General features: G+C 42.4%; 1 long non-coding RNA gene across 1 annotated transcript in view; it reads right to left on the minus strand.

Moving 5' to 3' along the window:
* LOC307197492 overlaps nucleotides 1-18,004 on the minus strand; it is a 739,380-nt gene that overhangs the window by 616,749 nt on the left and 104,627 nt on the right. The window contains exon 3 of the long non-coding RNA XR_013831420.1: nucleotides 5,310-5,450. This is a non-coding gene — a long non-coding RNA (uncharacterized lncRNA). The remainder of the gene's footprint in view (nucleotides 1-5,309; nucleotides 5,451-18,004) is intronic.

The raw sequence follows: 18,004 nt of genomic DNA on the forward strand, positions 1-18,004 counted from the left end.
TTCCTCCTCCTTGGTTGAGGCCTTGAAAAGCATCCTCTGGGGCTTTTTATTTAACTTATAAGACTCGATTAGGAGTTCAATTTAGGAATATTTGATTAATGATATAAATTCAATCAGAGCGCATTTACTACTAATATCGCAATAATTTCACATTGGAAGAGGTAATTGTGAGCAATAAATTCACTTTCTAAAATGCCTATTTTATACAAATAAAATCCATTTGAAATGGATTAGCTAATAGCCACTGACATTTTCTAATACAAGATGAATGATTTAAATTATTCTTAATCGGTGTTGCAGAAGGCTTGAAGTTTTCATGGCTTTTCCCATAAAACATGTTATGACTTCGTGCCTCCCTGTCTGTCTATGAAGAGTGTGCTTAAGGCTTCTCAGAGCTCTGGGCGCGTCTTCTGATCAGCGTTCCCAGAGAAGGTACAGGCATTCTCTTTGCCCATGAACATACATGGGGATGATTTTCTTAAATACAAACAGGTACCTGTTAACTTAAAAGCTACATGTCAACGTTTATTTGGCACAATATTGCAATGCAGAATTCCTTTCACAGTAATAACAAAATAACAATAATAATATTGGACCAGATACTTTAGGCTGGATAAATATCACCCCCTCATTGTCCCCCTTCCCTCTTTATCCAGCCTAAAGTGTCAGGGCCCTGATAGGGGGTGACAATGAGGGAGGGGCAGACCTGGGTTTACATTCTGGGCTTTTGCCATTGACTTGCTGTGTGATCTAAGATGAATCAGGTAACCTCTTTGAACCTTCCATTGAAAACACCTTTAGCTCCATTGCCCCCTCTCCCTTTTGCACACAGCTAGAAAAACCCCGATCCTTGTCAAACTGAAACAACTACACATCCTGAAACTTCTAACAGCTGAATGTTTCCGGGGCAGGGGGGGAACCACATGTATTATGATGTCAAGTCATGTTAATCTAATGGCGTAAATGCCAAATAAACACTAGACACTGTCCAGTGATCCTACTAAATGTTTCTAGTAATTTCCCTTTTACATTCTCTGGAGTTATTTCACATCTTTTCTCTATCTTTGCATCTCCAGGGCATGCTCCCCAGTCACTAGCCCCACACTCAGCACTTGATATCCCCCCAAAGGCACGGAGAGACTGAAAACACTAAGAGAGAGGCACCTGCATCTTCCCACCATGTGATCCACCTGAACATGTAAAGCTACCTGAACACGCCCCCTCATTCTCTTCCTTCTTTCATGGTTCCTCGTCCCATCAAAGACTAGCTCCTACACTTGTACTCATGACATAATCTCCTTGATACTCAAGGCCTTTGTCCCTGCAATTGCCCCCTCCTCTGCATCATCACTTTTCCCTCCTGCTTGGTTCATTCCAATGATACACATGTAAGTTCTAGTTTAGTCCATTAAAAAAAAAAAAAAAGCAAATGAGCACTTCTCTCCAGGTTCTACCCACTCCAAATATCCATTCCATTTCTCTGCTGAATTTCAAATCACAACCACACACTATATACTAGACCTTCTTCTGGCATGCAAACTCTGAAGTATGAGTTTAGGAATGGGGAATTCTTAACACTAGAGCCCCTAAATTCTCCCCATCAATGTGCAAAACCCAGAAATTCCACTCTGAGACCTTTGCATTAAGGCTTTTGTTCATGCTAAAAATACACTATCAGATCCTTTTTCAAATTTTCTGTCATTTAGCCCTCTGAGAAAATGAAGTATCCAATGACCATGCTCATGTGGGCGAGAAGAGAAAATGCATGAGAAATACTGCAACAAACCAAAAAACTTGACCTTTGCTAATGCTGGGGTCTTTGGGGCGTATACTTCCTAAGCCTGTCTGATGGTAGATCAGGCTGGGAAAAAGACTAGTAATTTGCATGGGCTCACCTGGGGTTAGACTGAGAGACGAGGAAGGGAGGACCAGGGGAAAGAGAAGGGCTTGCTTCTGTCTTGGGTAAAATCCAGGCCAGGAGACAGTAAAAAAAAAAAAAAAAAAAAAAAAAAAAAAAAAAAAAGCCTGGTGTCTAACTTGGACTTGGGATGTACAGGCAGGCAGCCAGCTGTTAGAACTAGACACTCCTACTGGCAGAACTGAAGCTATAACTGTGACCCAAATATGCAGGTATCTCAGCAGAGGTGGGGGTCTGGCTGACTACAAGCTGGGGAAAGACTCAGAGCAAATGGACAAATTGTGTCCAATTTTGAGGCTCAGGCCCCTAGTGTTATCCAATCATCACCCCACACCTGAGTCTGTGGGTGTGGTCACTGCTCCTAATGAATTAGGGTCCCATGTGGGCTAAACGAGGGCTGTCCACTGAGTTCCACACACCACGGGAGCTGGATCAATCAGACTTCTCACCTCTGGGCCACCAGCTCAGCCTCTATGGAGGCACAGGTGCATAGGGAAGGATGTCTCTGAGGGTCACTGTGCAAGGACTTGAATACAGTGTCAGCCTCTAGTTAGTATCATGAGAAAGGGATGGGTCCAGTCTCTGGTGTTGGCTGACCTCAGTCCAGAGAGTCGCTCCCTCATCGTACCTTCCTCCCCAGGGCCAGCAGAGAAGATGCAGGTGGCTTGAGAGAAACTTCTCTCTCCATAGCTCAGTGCATTCACCCACCCTAACCATCCCTTCTTTTATCTGCCTACCTCTGATTCACTTTTCAGAACTTAATTCTCAGGTCCACAATTGATGTCTCTCTCTTGAATTCCCATAGTTCTGGTATTCACTGTGCAGAAGTTGCCAGTTTATGTGCCCAATTCCTATTATACCTCTTTTGCCTCTGTCCCCAGGGCATCAATGAATATTTGTTTTAGAGCCATGGCTCATTCAGACCTGCTGAGAACCTATGGGAAAAAAGTGGCTTCAGTCAACCCCTGACCTTTTCATGCACATTTAAGAAGTCCTCCAGCCCCATTTATTTGACCTCACATGGATTCCTTTCACTGCAGGGGTGTACGTAGGCCAGTTGCTCGGCATGGGCTGCCAGGAGAGACTTTCTGACCTTGGGAGACTGACACCCGCTATCGGAGTTGATCTTGCTCTGCCTCTTTTCTATGTGAGCACAGCATTGTTCCATCCAGTGCTCGACTCCATTGTGCTTTCCCTGGCAACTCCAATACCAAGAGACAGCAGGCAGAAGGTGTGAACTTCCAGTCCTGGTGGCTGGCATTGTGCTGATCTTTGCTATCCTCCGTGTAGCTGGAGTCCTCCCCGGCATTGGAAACCACTGCATGGTACTCTGCTTGACAATTTCCAATCACATTTCATTGGCTAGAACTCAGTCACATAGCCACACTTATATATAAGAGAGGATGGTAGAGGGTAGACCTTGGGCAGTTACTTCCCAGTAATGAATCTACATTATGGAAGAGGAGCTAGCCATCTATGTCATGCTCTCAAAAAAAAAAAAAATCAGCAACCATTTGTAGAGCATTATTATAATTTGCCCAGCACTGCATTTTCTTTTCTCAAAAAGCAGTTACACGCACACACCCGCATAAAATGAGATTTGACTCCTCCCAGAGGCATTTCCATTTTAACAAAATCTCAAGCCAAAAAATATTCCAGTCAGTGTAATTCCAGCTGTCAGCCATTCACCTGACAGCATGCATGGGGAGCTGAGGGCCCTCTCTGTTGCTCTGATACCTCAGTGCAAAGAGCTTCTGCCAAGACACAGGGTCAGCCCTGTCAGGCACTCCCCAGGCATCTGAACACACAAAGAGAGTCAATGGTGAAGGGTGCAAGAACAAAGTAATGCTAGATCAAGGTCCTGCAACTGGTGTGCCCCCAACTTCTAAGTAAAGAAGAAGAGAAACGAAACTGACCCACAACAAACATGTAGCATGAACAGAAAATAAACCTTTGTTTTGTAAGTCACTGAGATTTGGGGATTGTTTCTTACTGCAGCACAATCTAGCCTATCCTGACTACTTCCCCAAATGAAGTCAATATTGTATCTCTTTCACAAGTTAGAAGACTCCTGCCTCTGCTTTAAGTAAAGGAGGAAAACTAACACTTATTGGAGGAAACAAATGCTTATTAAGTGACTACTACCTGCTTGGTGCTTTACATATGGTGTCTTTTCAGTGTTTTAACAGCCCCGTGAGGAAGAAAGTATTATGCTTATTTTGCAAATAAGGAAGCTCTGACTCAGAAAAGTTAAGTAATTGTCCCAAGATTAGTAGTAAATGGTTGATCTTGGAATTGAACCCAACCACCTATGTCTGACTCTCAAGTCCATACTCTCCATCCTAGAAAGTCATGCAGATTATACCTACTTCCATCCTTTTGCCTTTTATTTTTTTCTTCTGCTCTAGCAGGGTTTCTGTTCACGATATCAGAAAGGAAGGCTCATAACAAGAACAACTGGGAGTGAATGTCTCCAAAAGTGAGAAAGGGGATATTAACCCTGCAGGAGCCGCAGTGGGAGGTGCGACTCCAAGGCACCTGCGACGGGCCTCTTAGCACGGCTTTGCAACAGACAACTGTTGGGAGTGTGCCTCACATACCAGCAAATAAAATGCCGATAATTTAATGAAAATGAAATCATTCATTCAAATTGCATTAAAATGTAATCTAGTTTATTTCAGAGAGAGGGAGGGTGCTGGTAACTGATTATAAAATATACCCGAAGAGCTCTGATTTCTTGCTCAAGGAGTTACATATTTATAACCCCTTTAAAAATAAATTGTCAAAATAAATAAATAAATAAATTGTCATGCAAGTGTCATGCTGGGTTCTGAGTCTCTGCTGCTCCCAAATAAACACACGAGTGCAGCCTAGAGCAAGCCGCAAAGGCCCCCCAGGAGCAAAAGCTTTGTCATGATCATACCGGCGCAAGGCAGGCCAGAGATCTGCCTGTTTATTCCGTTCACTCGCTAAACTAAGCCGTGTGCTGTGGATGAGAGCGAGGACACACGCATCAGACTGTAACACTACTCCCCAGCATAATATGACTCTAAGAGCAAAAGGTCACACAGTTCTGAAGATAACATGACACAACGCACTTACACAAAGACACACACACTCTCAGCATGTAAATGTGATGTGCCTACAAATAAATATTTACACTGCTTTACATTGTCATAAAGGGAGTTTCTACCATATAACTACACAGAAGAACATGGATTTTTCAGGTGCCCAGCCTCCCACCCACGCCACCAGCACCAGCTCCCTGGCCTGTGAAGTAGGTGGTTTGTCCCTGACTGAGGCACCCTCCTCTTTCTGATCTCATTCTTCCACTTGCTCAGACACCCACCTTTCATTTCCGGTATTTATCTCATTCCAGTCCTTTACCCACCTTATCAATCTGACCTTCCAAGAATCTGGTCTCATTCATAAGCATCATCACAGGAAAGACTCTGTCACAGAGCCCCTCTCTCCAGGAACGGGCACATCAGCCATTTCATGAGCATAATCTTCTGGATGCAATTTCACGCACCTGTGAACAGGGAAGGAAGGGGTTTCAGGAGGAAGGGGTCTCCTTTCCTCCTAGGTGGTCCCTGCTTTACCGTTGAAGAAGGTTAGTCCTGAAGTCTCTCCATTCCCTTCTCCAGTCCCCCAAACCTCCACTATTTAATAGGTCTCAGATCCCCCAAATGAGAACAGTGCTCTGACTCGGTTGGGGGAAGCCAAGCGAACACAGAGGAGTAAACCATCACAGACAAGCTTTGCTTCTGAGGGTGGGATGGGAGAAGGCCTTTCACGAAGCTGAGGATGGGCCGATCCAAACTGGTGAATCTCCAAGGAGGAGATGCATGAAAACAGGGAAGACACAAAGACAGGCGAGGGAACATTCACAAGGATCCTCCATTCAAAGGCCTGAGCCTGAACCACCTTTGCAAGCATGTATAGAGGAATTAACCCTGCAGCTTCCAGTCTTTGACATGTCGAACCTCTAGGCCTCTAATGCTAAGAATCCTTTGTTATCTTCCCATAGCCTAGAGTGTTTGATCTGGGGAAGCCTGGTAAGGTGACCCTCACTTAGTCTAAGGGGTTATAGAAGCACTGTAGGAGACCTCTTCCAGGCATACAAGCCAGTACAATTCTAGTTCCTGGTTATTAAGTCCTCTCTACTGAGATTGGCAAAGAACGTCCCTTAGAGAAAAAAACAAGGACAGTGCTGGATCCAGTTCATATGTCAACATGCCCGGCTATGACTACTCATTCTTCCTATTAATGTTCAACACATGACTGTGCAGTCAGACCTGGAGGCCTATATACTTCTTAGTAATGTTCATCAGAATTTCAATTCTTTCAAAATAATGTCACTGAATTGCTTGGTATTTTCATTATACAACATTATAACGTATTAACTAAATGAGAAAACACACAGACACACAAACATACAGAGATGCCATGTTCTTAATAGTTAGAAAATCATTGAAAGTATGGAGGCCCAGTGGTTTGGAAAGGGAGGAATAAAAAGAAAAATGTTGGTATAAAATATGGCACATAGAGAAACCATTTTTCATATCCTTTTAAAGCACTACTTTTTTTCAAGAGAAAATGTACCAAAAGTCACATTTTAATGACTAGGTAGGAGTAACCTCTCTGAAAACAACAAAATTCATTATTTGAAGATAATGCTGGCATAACAATACTAAAAATGACAGGGAATTCAGGAAAATGACAGATGGCCCAGAAATCATACCCAACGAAACCAGACAAATGGGTCATTCAAAAGTTCCAACTTGGAAGCTACAGTTCCGGTATGCTCAATTTTCAGTAAATTGAACTGGAGGACTTGGATGGCACAGTGAACTACACTTTAAGAGACTTAAGGTTTAGTCTTGTCTCTACCACTAATTACCTCCATGACTCTGAATAAGTCATTCAAAGTCCCCAGAAATGAAACACAGTGATCACCAAGAGCCTTCTAACTCTAACCTCTATAAGTGGAAACGCAGTCAGATTACAGAAAAAGAAATCTCAAACTTAAGGAAATGTTGAGTTTGACAGTAACATGTTAACGGATAAAAATCCACTGGTGATAATTTTACTGAAATTAAAAGAAAAGCTAGCATTTAATAAGCACTGATCAAATGCAAGTCCTTTATATATGTCATTCCTAATCATTATACTTGCAGAGAAATATTATTATTTCTATTTTACAAAACTGGAAATTGAGACTCAGAGAATTTAGGTAAGTTGCCCAAGATTTACACAATTATTAAATGTTGGAACCAGGATTCAAACAGGGGTCTTTAAAAAAAATTTTTTTAGCCATTTTTATTGTAGTCAGCTGCCAATTCTATTATCTGTTATAAAAAAATTCAAAGAGTAGAAGAAAGTTTCTCAGTTCTATGATGCAAAACTTCTGGGAATTATATTAGGGACCATGACAGAGATGGAAAGCTGACTTCCAAAAAAGTGTGTCCATCTGTCATGGGAGTGTGACTGGGAAACACATAGCCAGGTACTACACTTCCCAACTTGCTCCGGTAGGGCCATGTGGCTGTCTTTCCAACAAAATATGATGGAACCAAAATCTTTCACTTACAGACTATTACTTTTGAGACATACATGGGACTTTTGCAAACCTCCCTTTCTCAGTAGCCTGGAGCAGGGAACTCCAAGGCCATTAAGGATGTAAACTGTGGAGGAGCTTCAAGATGGCGGAAGAGCAAAACGTGCAAACGTGGAGATCACCTTCCTCCCCACAAATACATCAGAAATACACCCACACGTGGAACATCTCCTACAGAACACATACTGAATGCTGGCAGAAGACCTCAGACCTCCCAAAAGGCAAGAAACTCCCCACCTACCTGGGTAGGAAAAAAGGAAAAACCGAGACAAAAGAATAGGGACGGGACCTGCACCAGTGGGGGGGAGCCGTGAAGGAGGAAAGGTTTCCACACACTAGAAGCCCCTTCGCGGGTGGAGACTGCGGGTGGCGAAGCGGGGAAGCTTCGGAGCCGCGGAGGAGAGCGCAGCAACAGGGGTGCAGAAGGCAAAGTGGACAGACTCCCGCACAGAGGATCGGTGCCGACCGGCACTCACCAGCCCAAGAGGCTTGTCTACTCACCCGCAGGGACGGACGGGGTTTGGGAGCTGAGGCTCCAGCTTCCGTCGGATCACAGGGAGAGGACTCGGGTTGGCTGCGTGAACACAGCCTGCAGGGGGTTAGTGCGGCACGGCTAGCCGAGAGGGAGTCTGGGAAAAAGCCTGGAATTGCCGAAGAGACAAGAGACTTTTTCTTGCCTCTTTGTTTCCTGATGCGCAAGGAGAAGGGATTCAGAGCGCCGCTTAAAGGAGCTCCATAGATGGGCACGAGCCGCGGTTATCAGTGCGGACCCCAGAGATGGGCATGAGACGCTAAGGCTGCTGCTGCCGCCACCAAGAAGTCTGTGTGCGAGCACAGGTCACTATCCACACCTCCTTTCCGGGGAGCCTGTGCAGCCCGCCACTGCCAGGGTCCCGAGATCCAGGGACAACTTCCCCGGGAGAACGCACAGGCGCCTCGGGCTGCTGCAATGTCCTGCCGGCCTCTGCCGCTGCAGGCTCGCCCCGCAACCGTACCCCTCCCTCCCCTCGGCCTGAGTGAGCCAGAGCCCCCGAAGCAGCTGCTCCTTTAACCCCGTCCTGTCTGAGCGAAGAACAGACGCCCTCAAGGTGACCTACACGCAGAGGCGGGGCCAAATCCAAAGCTGATCCCCGGGAGCTGTACGAACAAAGCAGCCTCAGGAGCAGCGGATTAAATCTCCACAATCAACTTGATGTAGCTGCATCTCTGGAATACCTGAATAGACAACGAATCATCCCAAATTGAGGAGGTGGACTTTGGAAGCAATGATATATATTTTTTTCCCCTTTTCCTCTTTTTGTGAGTGTGTATGTGTATGCTTCTATGTGTGATTTTGTCTGTATAACTTTGCTTTTACCAGTTGTCCTATGGTTCTGCCTGTCCGTTTTTCTTTTGTTTTTTTTAGTATATTTTTAAAACTTGTTATCACTGGTGGATTTGAGTTTTGGTTTGGTTGCTCTCTTCTTTCTTTATTTATTTTTTTATTACTGAAAAATATTTTTAATACTTATTATTTATTTTAATAATTTTATTATATTTTATTTTATCTTTTTCCTTTTGTTCTTCTTTTTCCTCCCTTTTATTCTGAGCCGTGTGGATGACAGGCTTTTGGTGCTCTAGCCAGGAGTCAGGGCTGTGCCTCTGAGGTGGGAGGGCCAAGTCCAGAACACTGGTCCACAAGGGACCTCCCAGCTCCACTCAACAAACAGCAAGCTACAGTGCTGGACACCCTATGCCAAACAACTAGCAAGACAGGAACACAACCCTACCCATTAGCAGAGAGGCTGCCTAAAATCATAATAAGGCCACAGAAACCCCAAAACACAACACCAGATGTGGACCTGCTCACCAGAAGACAAGATCCAGCCTCATCCACCAGAACACAGGCACTAGTCCCCTCCACCAGGAAGCCTACACAACCCACTGAACCAACCTTAGCCACTGGGGACAGACATCAAAAACAATGGGAACTACGAACCTGCAGCCTGCGAAAAGGAGACCCCAAACACAGTAAGTTAAGCAAAATGAGAAGACAGAAAAACACACAGCAGATGAAGGAGCAAGGTAAAAACCCACCAGACCTAACAAATGGAGAGGAAACAGGCAGTCGACCTGAAAAAGAATTCAGAATAATGATAGTAAAGATGATGCAAAATCTTGGAAATAGAATAGAGAAAATGCAAGAAACATTTAACAAAGACCTAGAAGAACTAAAGAGGAAACAAACAGTGATGACCAACACAATAAATCAAATTTAAAATTCTCTAGAAGGGATCAATAGCAGAATAACTGAGGCAGAAGAACGGATAAGTGACCTGGAAGATAAAATACTGGAAATAAATACTGCAGAGCAGAATAAAGAAAAAAAGATGAAAAGAATTGAGGACAGTCTCAGAGACCTCTGGGGCAAGATTAAATGCACCAACGTTCGAATTATAGGGGTTCCAGAAGAAGAAGAGAAAAAGAAAAGGACTGAGAAAATATTTGAAGAAATTATAGTTGAAAACTTCCCTAATATGGGAAAGGAAATAGTTAATCAAGTCCAGGAAGCACAGAGAGTCCCATACAGGATAAATCAGAGGAGAAACATGCCAAGACACATATTAATCAAACTGTCAAAAATTAAATACAAAGAAAAAACATTAAAAGCAGCACGGGAAAAACAACAAATAACATACAAGGGAATCTCCATAAGGTTAATAGCTGATCTTTCAGCAGAAACTCTGCAACCCAGAAGGGAGTGGCAGAACATAGTAAAAGAGATGAAGGGGAAAAACCTACAACCAATATTACTCTACCCAGCAAGGATCTCATTCAGATTTGATGGAGAAATTAAAACCTTTACAGACAAGCGAAAGCTAAGAGAACTCAGCACCACCAAACCAGCTTTACAAAAAATGCTAAAGGAACTTCTCTAGGTAGGAAACACAAGAGAAGGAAGAGACCTACAATAACAAACCCAAAACAATTAAGAATGGGAATAGGAACATACATATCGATAATTACCTTAAATGTAAATGGATTAAATGCTCCAACCAAAAGCCATAGACTGGCTGAATGGATATAAAAACAAGACCTGTATATATGCTGCCTACAAGAGACCCACTTCAGGGACACATACAGACTGAAAGTGAGGGGATGGAAAAAGATATTCCATGCAAATGGAAATCAAAAGAAAGCTGGAGTAGCAATACGCATATCAGACAAAATAGGCTTTAAAACAAAGACTACTACAAGAGACAAGAAGGACACTACATAATATTCAAGGGATCAGTCCAAGAAGAAGCTATAACAATTGTAAATATTTATGCACCCAATATAGGAGCAACTCAATACATAAGGCAAATACTAACAGCCATAAAAGGGGAAATCGACACTAACACAATCATGGTAGGGGACTTTAACACCCCACTTTCACCCATGGACAGATCATCCAAAAGGAAAATAAATAAGGAAACACAAGCTTTAAATGATACATTAAACAAGATGGACTTAATTGATATTTATAGGGCATTCCATCCAAAAACAACAGAATACACTTTCTTCTCAAGTGCTCATGGAACATTCTCCAGGATGGATCATATCTTGAGTCAAAAATCAAGCCTTGGTAAATTTAAGAAAATTGAAATCGTATCAAGTATCTTTCTGACCACAATGCTATGACATTAGATATCATTACAGGAAAAATCTGTGAAAAATACAAACAGATGGAGACTAAACAATACACTATGTAATAACCAAGAGATCACTGAAGAAATCAAAGAGGAAATCAAAAAATACCTAGGAACAAATGACAATGAAAACACGGGGACCCAAAACCTATGGGTTGCAGCAAGAGCAGTTCTAAGAGGGAAGTTTACAGCTATACAATCCTACGTTCAGAAACAAGAAACATCTCAAATAAACAACCTAACCTTACACCTAAAGCAATTAGAGAAAGAAGAACAAAACAAAAACCCATGGGGCTTCCCTGGTGGCGCAGTGGTTGAGAGTCCTCCTGCTGATGCAGGGGACACGGGTTCGTCCGCGAAGATCCCACATGCCGCAGAGCAGCTAGGCCCATGAGCCATGGCCGCTGAGCCTGCGTGTCCGGAGCCTGTGCTCCGCAATGGGAGAGGCCACAACAGTGAGAGGCCCGCGTACGGCAAAAAAAAAAAAAAAAAAAAAAACCCAAAAAACAAACAAAAAAAACCCCCAAACTTAGTAGAAAGAAAGAAATCATAAAGATCACATCGGAAATAAATAAAAAAGAAATGAAGGAAACGATAGCAAAGATCAATAAAACTAAAAGCTGGTTCTTTGAGAAGATAAACAAAATTGAGAAACCATTAGCCAGACTCCAGAAGAAAAAAAGAGGAGAAGACTCAAATCAATAGAATTAGAAATGAAAAAGGAGAAGAAACAACTGACAATGCTGAAATACAAAGGATCATGAGAGATTACTACAGGCAACTATATGCAAATAAAATGGACAACTTGGAAGAAATGGACAAATTCTTTGAAATGCACAACCTTCTGAGACTGAACCAGGAAAAAACAGAAAATATGAACAGACCAATCACAAGCACTGTAATTGAAACTGTGATTGAAAATCTTCTAACAGGGCTTCCCTGGTGGCGCAGTGGTTGAGAGTCTGCCTGCCAATGCAGGGGACACGGGTTCGTGCCCCGGTTCAGGAAGATCCCACATGCCGCGGAGCGGCTAGGCCCATGAGCCATGGCTGCTGAGCCTGCGCGTCCGGAGCCTGTGCTCCGCAACGGGAGAGGCCACAACAGTGAGAGGCCCACGTACGGCAAAAAAAAAAAAAAAAGAACTTCAAACAAACAAAACCCCAGGACCAGATGGCTTCACAGGTGAATTCTATCAAACATTTAGAGAAGAGCTAACACCTGTCCTTCTCAAACTCTTCCATAATATAGCAGAGGGAGGAACACTCCCAAACTCATTCTACAAGGTCATCATCACCGTGATACCAAAACCAGACAAAGATGTGACAAAGAAAGAAAACTACAGGCCAATATTACTGATGAACATAGATGCAAAAATCCTCAACAAAATACTAGCAAACAGAATACCACAGCACATTAAAAGGATCATACACCATGATCAGTTGGGGTTTATGCCAGGAATGCAAGGATTCTTCAATATACGCAAGTCAATCAATGTGATACACCACATCAACAAATTGAAGGAGAAAAACCATATGATCATCTCAATAAATGCAGAGAAACCTTTTGACAAAATTCAACACCCATTTATGATAAAAAACCCTGCAGAAAGCAGGCATAGAGGGAACTTTCCTCAACATAATAAAGGCCATATATGACAAACCTACAGCCAACATCATCCTCAATGTTGAAAAACTGAAACCATTTCCATTAAGATCAGGAAAAAGACAAGGTTGCCCACTCTCACCACTATTATTCAACATAGTTTTGGAAGTTTTAGCCACAGCAATCAGAGAAGAAAAAGAAATAAAAGGAATCCAAATTGGAAAAGAAGTGAAGCTGTCACTGTTTGCAGATGACATGATATTATGCATAGAGAATCCTAAAGATGCTACCAGAAAACTACTAGAGCTAATCAATGAATTTGGTAAAGTAGCAGGATACAAAATTAATGCACAGAAATCTCTTGCATTCCTATACACTAATGATGGAAAATCTGAAAGTGAAATTAAGAAAACATTCCCATTTACCATTGCAACAAATAGAATAAAATACCTAGAAATAAACCTACCTAAGGAGGTAAAAGACCTGTACTCAGAAAACTGTAAGACTCTGATGAAAGAAATCAAAGATGACACAAACAGATGGAGAGATATACCACATTCTTGGATTGGAAGAATCAACATTGTGATAATGATTCTACTACCCAAAGCAATCTACAGGTTCAATGCAATCCCTATCAAACTACCACTGGCATTTTTCACAGAACTAGGACAAAAAATTTCACAATTTGTATGGAAACACAAAAGACCCCGAATAGCCAAAGCAATCTTGGGAACGAAAAACGGAGCTGGAGGAATCAGGCTCCCTGACTTCAGACTATACTACAAAGCTACAGTAATCAAGACAGTATGGTACTGGCACAAAAACAGAAATGTAGATCAATGGAACAGGATAGAAAGCCCAGAGATAAACCCATGCACATATGGTCACCTTATCTTTGATAAAGGAGGCAAGAATATACAATGGAGAAAAGACAGCCTCTTCAATAAGTAGTGCTGGGAAAACTGGACAGCTATGGAACAGAATGAAATTAGAACACTTCATAACACCATACACAAAAATAAACGCAAAATGGATTAAAGACCTAAATGTAAGGCCAGACACCATCAAACTCTTAGAGGAAAACACAAGCAGAACACTCTATGACATAAATCACAGCAAGATCCTTTCTCACCCACCTCCTAGAGAAATGGAAATAAAAACAAAAATAAACAAATGGGACCTAATGAAACTTAAAGCTTTTGCACAGCAAAGGAAACCATAAACAAGACGAAAAGACAACACGCAGAATGGGAGAAAATATTTGCAAATGAAGCAACTGACAAAGGATTAATCTCCAAAATTTACAAGCAGCTCATGCATCTCAATATCAAAAAAACAAACAACCCAATCCAAAAATGGGCAGAAGACCTAAGTAAACATTTCTCCAAAGAAGATATACAGATTGCCAACAAACACATGAAAGAACGCTCAACATCATTAATCATTAGAGAAATGCAAGTCAAAAGTACAATGTGATATCATCTCACACCTGGCAGAATGGCCATCATCAAAAACTCTAGAAACAATAAATGCTGAAGAGGGTGTGGGAAAAGGGAACCCTCTTGCACTGTTGGTGGGAATGTAAATGGATACAGCCACTATGGAAAACAGCATGGAGATTCCTTAAAAACCTGAAAATAGAACTACTATACGACCCAGCAATCCCACTACTGGGCATATACCCTGAGAAAGCCATAATTCAAAAAGAGTCATGTAACACAATGTTCATTGCAGCTCTATTTACAATAGCCAGGACATGGAAGCAACCTAAGTGTCCATCAACAGATGAATGGATAAAGAAGATGTGGCACATATATACAATGGAATATTACTCAGCCATAAAAACAAACTAAATTGAGTTACTTGTAGTGAGGTGGATGGACCTAGAATCTGTCATACAGAGTGAAGTAAGTCAGAAAGAGAAAAACAAATACCGTATGCTAACACATATATATGGAATCTAAAACAAAGAAAAATGGTCAGAAGAACCTAGGGGCAAGACGGGAATAAAGATGCAGACCTACTAGGGAATGGGCTTGAGGATATGGGGAGGGGGAAGGGTAAGCTGGGACGAAATGAGAGAGTAGCATTGACATATATACACTACCAAATGTAAAATAGATAGCTAGTGGGAAGCAGCCACATAGCACAGGGAGATCAGCTTTGTGACTACCTAGAGAGGTGGGATAGGGAGGGTGGGAGGGAGGGAGACACAAGAGGGAAGAGATATGGGGATATATGTATATGTATAACTGATTCACTTTGTTATAAAGCAGAAACTAACACACCATTGTAAAGCAATTATACTCCAATAAAGATGTTTAAAAAAAAAAACAGAAAAAACAAACAAACAACAAAGGATGTAAAATGCAAGATGGAAGGAGCCTGGAGCCCTCAATCAGTGTGGAATGGATCCGCTTGCCGTCCAGGACTACTGAATTATTACATTAGTGAGAAAAAGAACTTTTTTAATGTGAAACACTAACATTATAGGGTTTGTTTGTTACATCATCTAGTGCTTCCCTAACTAAGACGAGTATCAGATGGACTCTGCAGGGATCTCCTTATCTTTTTGCCCCTATGTTCCTCTAACCAACCTGTATGCTGGGAAGAAGTGAAGGAGTTAGGGTAGGAGGATGGGAAGTTACAAATTCATGCCTTAAAGGACAGGGAAGGGGGTTACAGAAAGGGTGAATCACAGTGCCCCATCCCATTCACAAACAATCCCATCTTGGTAATTGTGACAGACACATACATTTAGTAATAAAGGCTTGGTGATTAGGATATGTACCGACACACACATTGCACCCACCTTCATAACACCCCAGCCACAGTTATCAGTTGAGAGTCACTACCCTAACATCACCCCTTCTGGTTCAACCCTCTATCCATCTTTGAAACCCATCTGACCCTCATGCAGAGGATATATAAAAAGGACCAGACCAACACTTCAGCCGTTCCACATTAGATTAACTTGGTTACTGTGTTTCCTAGGGATATCATAACAAATTACCACAAACTGGATGGCTTAAAACATTATTCTCTTCTACTGTTCTGGAGGCTAGAAGTCTGAAATCAAAGTGTGTTGGTGCCCCCTGAGGACTATAAGGGAGAATTTGTTCCATGTCTCTCCCCTAGCTTCTGGGGCTTGCCGGCATTCCTTGGTGTTCCTTAGTGAGGAAGCATGTGACTCCAATCCCTGCCCCGTCTTCACCCAGCCTTCTTCCCTGAGTACCTGTTTCCAAATTTCCCTCTTCTTACAAGGACATCAGTCATACTGGATTTAACCAACTTTAATCCAGTGGGATATTACCTTGATTACATCCCCAAAGATTCTATTTCCAACTAAGGTCACAATCACAGATTCACGGGGTTAATCTTCAACATATAATTTGGGGGAGTGGGGCACAATTCAATCCACAACAGCTACTAAGGCAGTTGCTATCTCATAGCTAGGTTCTTCTAACTGGCCTACTGTAATCGCATCTCCTAAAACTAAGCCTTGTTGAACAAGGCATTTTGGAAGAAGGTTCAGATCTTACCCCCTCACACACAGGTTTCAGCCCTGCCTCTCTCTCTCTCATGTTCTTCCTGGCACTGGAGTCCTGGCTTCTGCAAGCCCCACCAGTGTCCCTTCCTCCTGCCCCTGAGCCTCCTAGATTAGACTCCTCTACACTTCAGCCTGTTGTCTTGAAACTGACTCCCCATTCATCCAACCCAGCCATTGCTAATGGACCGGACTTCCCAATCTGTCCATTTGACAAACTATCCCTTTACCCAATTAACCTCAGTGGAGATCCATCCCAGGCCAAGCATATTTGCCTCTGATCTGGGAGTAGGAGTCAGGAGAGTACAAACAGGATTCTAGACCCAAGAAAGTGCTCAAAACAAGCAAAGCCCCTCTTGGAAAACCCAGAGGTTGCTGCTGTCATGGAGAGTCTTGTGTATATGGAAGAGTTTGTGCAGAGTTTGATACATGTGAGGCTGGGAAGCTCTCCGGATGCGGTTACCCATTATAGCCTGGCACAAGTGCAGGATATGCAATTACCACAGGCCAAAGCATCCCAGTGGTTGGAAACCCAGGACACCCAGTGCAAGTTCTGGAGAATGCAGGTGTCTGTGTCCAGGTCAAGAAGGAGGCTGGGAAACGTGGGAGAGCAGACCAGAGTATCGCTTTGGGTCTCTGCCTAATTATGTCCATGGTAAATCTAACAGGAAGCAGGTTTCCAGCTCAAATTCTCATGTGCTTCTTCTTGAGGCCGAAACACATTCCAAGGGACGGGCAGCCCTGAGCCCACAGAAGAAGATGTGTAGGTGGAAATAGTTAAAATATATAGAAACATAAGACTTTTTTTGAATTTTATTTTATTATTTTTTATACAGAGGTTCTTATTAGTTATCTATTTTATACATATTAGTGTATACATGTCAATCCCAATCTCCCAATTCATCCCACCACCCCCCACTTTCCCCCTTGGTGTCCATACATTTGTTCTCTACATCTGTGTCTCTATTTCTGCCTTGCGAACCAGTTCATCTGTACCATTTTTCTAGATTCCACATATATGCGTTAATATACGATATTTGTTTTTCTCTTTCTGACTTCACTCTGTATGACAGTCTCTAGGTCCATCCACATCTCTACAGATGAGCCAATTTTGTTCCTTTTTATGGCTGAGTAATATTCCATTGTATATATGTACCACATCTTCTTTATCCATTCATCTGTCGATGGGCATTTACGTTGCTTGCATGACCTGGCTATTGAAAATAGTGCTGCAGTGAACACTGGGGTGCATATGTCTTTTTGAATTATGGTTTTCTCTAGGTATATGCCCAGTAGTGGGATTGCTGGGTCATATGGTAGTTCTATTTTTAGTTTTTTAAGGAACCTCCACACTCTTCTCCCTAGTGGCTCTATCAATTTACATTCCTACCAATAGTGCAAGAGTGTTCACTTTTTTCCACACCCTCTCCAGCATTTGTTGTTTGTAGATTTTCTGATGATGCCCATTCTAACAAGTGTGAGGTGATACTTCATTGTAGTTTTGATTTGCATTTCTCTAATAATTAGTGATGTTGAGCAGCTTTTCATGTGCCTCTTGGCCACCTGTATGTCTTCTTTGGAGAAATGTCTATTTAGGTCTTCCGCCCATTTTTGATTGGGTTGTTTGGTTTTTTTTAATATTGAGC

Source organism: Stenella coeruleoalba (genome assembly GCF_951394435.1).
Source record: "Stenella coeruleoalba genome assembly, chromosome: 14".
NCBI lineage: Eukaryota > Metazoa > Chordata > Mammalia > Artiodactyla > Delphinidae > Stenella > Stenella coeruleoalba.